Genomic DNA, 7,500 nt, shown 5'->3' on the forward strand with positions numbered 1-7,500 from the left:
GAAACATTGCCTACCCTGCTGATAATTGGGAAGGGCCCTTCATACTTACGCACCAATCCTTTGTGGACTCTTTTCCTGAAGAATTGGAGTGATGCTGGTTGGAGCTTTACCAACACCAAATCGCCAACTTTGAACTCCTGTGGTCGCCTTCCCAAATCTGCCCACTTCTTCATCCGTTTTGCCGCCTTCTCCAAGTAAGCCCGCGCAATATCGGCATTTCGATGCCACTCCTTTGCGAAATGGTAGGCTGATGGACTACTCCCAGTATACCCAATAGCCATAGTGTGCGGAGTCGACGGTTGTTGTCCTGTGATAATTTCGAAGGGGCTCTTGTTGGATGCAGAGCTCCGCTGCAAGTTGTAGGAGAATTGGGCGATGTCCAACAGCTTCACCCAATCTCGTTGATTGGCACTCACGTAGTGCCGGAGATACTGCTCTAAGAGCGAATTTATTCTTTCAGTCTGACCATCCGTCTGGGGGTGGAGGCTTGTAGAGAAGTATAACTTTGATCCCAACAATTTGAATAGCTCGGTCCAGAACCGTCCCAGAAACCGAGCGTCTCGATCACTAATGATATTGTGTGGGACTCCCCAATACTTCACTACACCCTTCATCATCAGTCTGGCCGCCTCTTCAGCTGAGCAGTGTAGGGGAGCAGCAATGAAAGTTGCATACTTTGAAAACCGATCGACCACTACAAGTATCGATCCAAGTCCCCCTACAGGTGGCAAGCTTGATATGAAGTCTAAGGAAATGCTCTCCCAAGGCCTTTCTGGTACGGGCAACGGCTCCAAAAGTCCCACCGGCTTCCGCTGCTCCACCTTGTCTTGTTGGCAAGTAAGGCATGTTCGAACATACTCCTCCACATCAATCCCCATTTTTGGCCAGTAGAAGGCTCTCTCCACGAGAGCCAACGTTCTGTGAATGCCGGGGTGTCCAGCCCAGAGGGAATCGTGACACTCTTTCAAGAGTTCACGCCTTAGATTGTCCACTCGGGGAACATAAACCCTATTCCCTTTTGTGTAAACAAGTCCCTCCTGGACCCAAAATCGTCGTGCCTTGCCTTCTTTGATGAGCTGCATCAGGATAACTGCCTGGGGATCACTATACAGTCCATCTCTGATTCGGGAAAGGAAGGTTGAGTGTAACTGACTTGCTTGGCCTCTGCCCTCCAGTTGTGCAGCATTCACGCACTCCACCTTCCGACTCAGCGCATCGGCCACGACATTCGCCTTCCCGGGCTTATATTCCATTGCCATATCAAATTCAGCCAGGAAGTCCTGCCACCGTGCTTGCTTTGGGGAGAGCTTCTTCTGAGTTTGGAAATAACTCAGGGCGATGTTATCTGTCCTCAGCACAAATCGCGACCCGAGGAGGTAGTGTCGCCAAACTCGTAGGCAGTGGATCACCGCTGTCATCTCCTTCTCATGCACTGGATACCGCCTCTCGGTCTCGTTGAGTTTGCGGCTCTCGTAGGCCACCGGATGACCTTCTTGCATGAGTACTCCACCAATAGCAAAGTCCGAAGCATCTGTATGGACTTCAAAGGGCTCTCCATAGTTTGGCAATTTGAGCACTGGTTCTTCCAAAACAGCAGCCTTTAGATCTTGGAATGCTATCTCACATCTGTCAGACCACTTCCAAGGCTGCTCCTTCTTCAGCAACTCCGTCAGTGGAGTTGCCCGCTTCGAATATCCCGCGATGAAGCGTCGGTAGTAGTTGACGAAACCAAGGAAGGATCTCAACTCTGGCACCTTCTTTGGAGTTCGCCATTCCGCAACTGCTTGCACCTTCGACTTGTCCATCCGGATGGAGCCATCACCGATTCGGTGCCCCAAGAACAGGATCTCAGTTTGAGCAAAGTAGCATTTCTCCCTTTTTACGAACAAAGTGTTCTCCCTGAGAACCTTGAAAATCGTCCGAAGGTGCTTGACGTGCTCCTCGAGCGTTTGGCTGTAAACGACGATGTCGTCCAAGTAGACGACCACGAACTTATCCAAATACTCCTTGAATAGCTGGTTCATGAGAGTACAGAATGTTGCCGGAGCGTTGGTTAAGCCGAAAGGCATCACCAAGAACTCAAACGCTCCATATCTGGTCACACATGTAGTCTTTGCTTCGTCGCCTTCAGCAATGCGCACCTGCCAATACCCCGACCGAAGGTCGAGTTTTGAGAAATACTTTGCCTTGCCCAATTGGTCGAACAAGTCCGCGATGAGCGGGATGGGATACTTGTTCTTCACTGTTACTTTGTTGAGGGCTCGGTAGTCGACGCATAATCGGAGACTCCCATCTTGTTTCTTCTGAAAGAGAACTGGAGCTCCGAAAGGTGCTTTTGAGCTGCGGATGAGACCACCGCTTAGCAGTTCACCTAACTGCTTTCTGAGTTCTGCCAACTCTGGCGGGGGCATGCGATAGGGTGGTCTCGCTGGAGGCTTCACTCCTGGCTCCAGCTCAATACTGTGATCCACGCCTCTGCGTGGCGGAAGAGTCTTCGGCAACTCAGGTGGCATAACGTCTTTGAACTCCTTCAGGACGTTGGCCACCACAGCAGGTTCTTGAATGGCTTCTTCATTGAGTGGCTCTAGCTTCATAGCAGCCACGAATGTTAGTTCGCCCTTTCGCACCCCTTTCTTCAATTGTAATGCCGAAATATGTTGGGGCTCCTTGGTTCCTCTCCGAGAGACGGGCACCACACAGGGGTCATCGCCTCCCATCATACATAGGGAATTCAAGAATGGCATCGGCACCAACTTCGCCGCGTGCATAAACTCCATTCCAAGAATCACTTGGAAGTCGTCTAGTGGCACGGCCATCATGTTGGTGGTTCCGCTCCAAGTCCCGATTCTGATGGGAACTCCCTTTGCCAATCCGGAGATTCGCCTGGCCTCCGAGTTCACTGCTTTCATTCGGCTTGGGCTCTTCTCCAATGTCAACCCAAGTCGCTGTGCTTCACGATCGGCTATGAAGTTGTGGGTAGCGCCCGTGTCCACCATTGCACGGGTCGTTTGGCCATTCAGCTTGATGTCCACATACATCAGTTCACTACTTCCTGCTTTTTGTGCCTTCGTCTTCGTGTTCTCCCCCACTTGACCCCGCATAGCGTTCAACAAACGCATTGCTCCCATTCGGGGTCCTTGCGACTCTTCATCGTCGCTGCTGGATTCAGAACTGCTTGAGCTAAGGGCAACAGTTTTGCCCTTGTCCGATCGGGGAGGGTGGATGGAAGCTGTCAAAGCGTTGAGTGCCTGCTTCTGTGGGCACTCCCTTACCATGTGCGGTCCTCCGCACAAGAAGCATCCTCCAGGTTTTGAGGCCTTGCCTTTTGGATTCGGCCCTTTGTGGGAGCTCTTCTTCTTCTGTTCGCCCCCGAGCTCCTTCCCTCGAGAATGTTTTTGAGGGCGATTGCTTGAAGATTGTTTCCTTCTCGCTGGGTCTTCGGAGGAAACGAAGTCGGTGAGCCTTTCTGCAGCTGCAATTGCCCCGACCACGTCGGTAACATTCCTTCGATTCAGCTCTTGCTGAGCCCATGGTTTCAAACCATCAAGGAAACTGAACAACTTGTCCTTCTCGGACATGTCCTGTATGTCCAGCATCAGTGCAGAAAACTGCTTTACATAGTCTCGGATGGTGGTACTTTGGCGGAGTTGTCTCAACTTCCTTCTTGCGACGAACTCTGTGTTCTCCGGTAGGAACTGAGTTCTCAACTCCCGCTTCAAGTCTTCCCATGTGTCGACTCGACACCGACCTTGTTGGATCTCCTCCCAACGAGTTCGCCACCAAAGTTTCGCATCTCCATTCAGATACATTGTTGCTATAGAAACTTTGGTATCTTCAGAATCGGGCCTCGTAGCTCGGAAGTATTGTTCCATGTCGAACAGAAAGTTCTCGAGCTCCTTGGCATCTCTGGCCCCTCCGTATCCATGGGGCTCAGGTGCCCTCAAGTTTTGTGGCGGTGCAACGCGGGTGTTGCCTCCTCCCGCATTTAGCGTTCTTGTGAGCATAGCCACCTTTGCCGTGAGTTCCGCCACAACGTCTTGTAAGTGCAGCACGGAGTCCTTGGTGTCATCGGACAGTCGGTCGACTAGGGCCTCGACCTTGTCGATCCTGGACTCCGCTTCCTCTTGCGAGCTCTCTACCCCAACAAGTCTTTGTTGGCCATGGTAGAGTTCCTCCATGCTCGCTTCCAGAACATCCAGGCGGGTTTCCGCCGTCGTGAGTCTCTCCTTATGACTCTTTTTCCCAGTTAGCGCACCAGATTGCGCTTCCTCCGCTCGCGGAGAGTTACCAACTTCTCGCTCATCCTGTTCGCTGCCGCGATCCTCGTGAGCGGCTCCAACAGCATGAGAGCGAGTGTGCACATGCAGCCCACCTGCGGCTGCTTGGGGCAAGGGTCCAGCTTGCCCCGTCTTGCTCGATTCGCCACGATGCTTTGCCATGGCGAAGTTGCGAAGTTCGTTCGCTGTTCGATCGAAGAGCTTGCCCGCTCTGATACCACAATGTCACGACCTTAGCTGGAATTGCCTAAGGCGTGCGGCACCCTTGCGGCCAAAGACGCGAACTTAGCTTGCGTTGCCTAAGTCGCGAGTCACCCGTGCGGCAAAGACGCGAACTTAGCTTTGCCTTGCCTAAGTCGCGCTTCGCCCTTGCGATCTTGCTCCGCAAGGATCAGCCCACTTTGTAACCTCTCGCAGGTCCCGAAGGACCTGTAAAAGAGAAAGAGAGTTAGATCGAAAGAACGAGCAACGGACACGTCCCGAAGTCTCGCGAAAAGGAAAGCTTTACAAGCAATTCGTCGAACACCTTGTGTGCACAAGAGAAAAGAGGGAGAGGGGGAAAAACAAGGCTTTCAAGGATGAACGAACAGCTGCAAGCCCACAAACAGCCGCTCACCTGGTCCCGGACGCAACACCAAGTTCCCGTAAAGGTCACGTACGAACTTGCGAAAGAGTGTTCAACGCCCGGTATATAACCGAAGCCCCATCCAGCCATGTGCCACCCGGGGGGTTCCTGGGTGCTGAGATGGCTGACGTTTTGGTGAGCGGAGGCAGCACTCCGCTCACCTCCCGCGGCACGCGAAAACGAAGCCGTTTTGGGCTGTTTTGGGGCTGTTTTGCTCGGTTCGGTGAGCGGTCGCTTTGCAACGCTGCAGCTTGTTCGAACTTACATATTTACAAGCAAAATGACCCAAAACCATGAGAAAACATGCTGTTGGGCTTCGGGGAGGCTGACCTTTGCGGACGGACACGCAAGGGTGCCGCACGGCTTAGGCAAAACCAGCTAAGGTCGTGACAACCCGGGGGGTTCCAGGGTGCTGAGATGGCTGACATTTTGCTCCGCTCACGACGGTCGCCGCGGCACACAAGAACAGCCCAAAAACAGGCCAAAACAGCCCAAAAACGGGCCAAAACTGGCCATTTTTGGCTGCGCGAGCGAGCAGCGAGCGGCGGACAGCGAGCGAAGCGAGAGGCAGCACCGTCCCTGCTATACGAAAGCCCCATCCAGCCCTGTGCCACCCGGGGGGTTCCAGGGTGCTGAGATGGCTGACGTTTTGCTCCGCTCACGACGGTCGCCGCGGCACGCAAGAACAGGCCAAAAACTGGCCAAAACAGCCCAAAAACGGGCCAAAACTGGCCATTTTTTGCTGCGCGAGCGAGCGGAGAGCGGCGAACAGCGAGCGAAGCGCGAGGCAGCACCGTCCCTGCTATACGAAAGCCCCATCCAGCCCTGTGCCACCCGGGGGGTTCCAGGGTGCTGAGATGGCTGACATTTTGCTCCGCTCACGACGGTCACCGCGCCACACAAGAACAGCCCAAAAACAGGCCAAAACAGCCCAAAAACGGGCCAAAACTGGCCATTTTTGGCTGCGCGAGCGAGCGGCGAGCGGCGAACAGCGAGCGAAGCGAGAGGCAGCACCGTCCCTGCTATACGAAAGCCCCATCCAGCCCTGTGCCACCCGGGGGGTTCCAGGGTGCTGAGATGGCTGACGTTTTGCTCCGCTCACGACGGTCACCGCACCACGCAAGAACAGGCCAAAAACTGGCCAAAACAGCCCAAAAACGGGCCAAAACTGGCCATTTTTGGCTGCGCGAGCGAGCGGCGAGCGGCGAACAGCGAGCGAAGCGAGAGGCAGCACCGTCCCTGCTATACGAAAGCCCCATCCAGCCCTGTGCCACCCGGGGGGTTCCAGGGTGCTGAGATGGCTGACGTTTTGCTCCGCTCTCGACGGTCACCGCGCAATGCAAGAACAGGCCAAAAACTGGCCAAAACGGCCCAAAAACGGGCCAAAACTGGCCATTTTTGGCTGCGCGAGCGGCGAGCGGCGGACAGCGAGCGAAGCGAGAGGCAGCACCGTCCCTGCTATACGAAAGCCCCATCCAGCCCTGTGCCACCCGGGGGGTTCCAGGGTGCTGAGATGGCTGACGTTTTGCTCCGCTCTCGACGGTCACCGCGCAATGCAAGAACAGGCCAAAAACTGGCCAAAACGGCCCAAAAACGGGCCAAAACTGGCCATTTTTGGCTGCGCGAGCGAGCGGCGAGCGGCGGACAGCGAGCGAAGCGAGAGGCAGCACCGTCCCTGCTATACGAAAGCCCCATCCAGCCCTGTGCCACCCGGGGGGTTCCAGGGTGCTGAGATGGCTGACGTTTTGCTCCGCTCTCGACGGTCACCGCGCAATGCAAGAACAGGCCAAAAACTGGCCAAAACGGCCCAAAAACGGGCCAAAACTGGCCATTTTTGGCTGCACGAGCGAGCGGCGAGCGGCGGACAGCGAGCGAAGCGAGAGGCAGCACCGTCCCTGCTATACGAAAGCCCCATCCAGCCCTGTGCCACCCGGGGGGTTCCAGGGTGCTGAGATGGCTGACGTTTTGCTCCGCTCTCGACGGTCACCGCGCAATGCAAGAACAGGCCAAAAACTGGCCAAAACGGCCCAAAAACGGGCCAAAACTGGCCATTTTTGGCTGCACGAGCGAGCGGCGAGCGGCGGACAGCGAGCGAAGCGAGAGGCAGCACCGTCCCTGCTATACGAAAGCCCCATCCAGCCCTGTGCCACCCGGGGGGTTCCAGGGTGCTGAGATGGCTGACGTTTTGCTCCGCTCTCGACGGTCACCGCGCAATGCAAGAACAGGCCAAAAACTGGCCAAAACGGCCCAAAAACGGGCCAAAACTGGCCATTTTTGGCTGCACGAGCGAGCGGCGAGCGGCGGACAGCGAGCGAAGCGAGAGGCAGCACCGTCCCTGCTATACGAAAGCCCCATCCAGCCCTGTGCCACCCGGGGGGTTCCAGGGTGCTGAGATGGCTGACGTTTTGCTCCGCTCTCGACGGTCACCGCGCAATGCAAGAACAGGCCAAAAACTGGCCAAAACGGCCCAAAAACGGGCCAAAACTGGCCATTTTTGGCTGCACGAGCGAGCGGCGAGCGGCGGACAGCGAGCGAAGCGAGAGGCAGCACCGTCCCTGCTATACGAAAGCCCCATCCAGCCCTGTGCCACCCGGGGGG

The sequence above is a fragment of the Musa acuminata genome, unplaced genomic scaffold (assembly GCF_036884655.1).
Source record: "Musa acuminata AAA Group cultivar baxijiao unplaced genomic scaffold, Cavendish_Baxijiao_AAA HiC_scaffold_222, whole genome shotgun sequence".
Classification (NCBI taxonomy): Eukaryota; Viridiplantae; Streptophyta; class Magnoliopsida; order Zingiberales; family Musaceae; genus Musa; species Musa acuminata.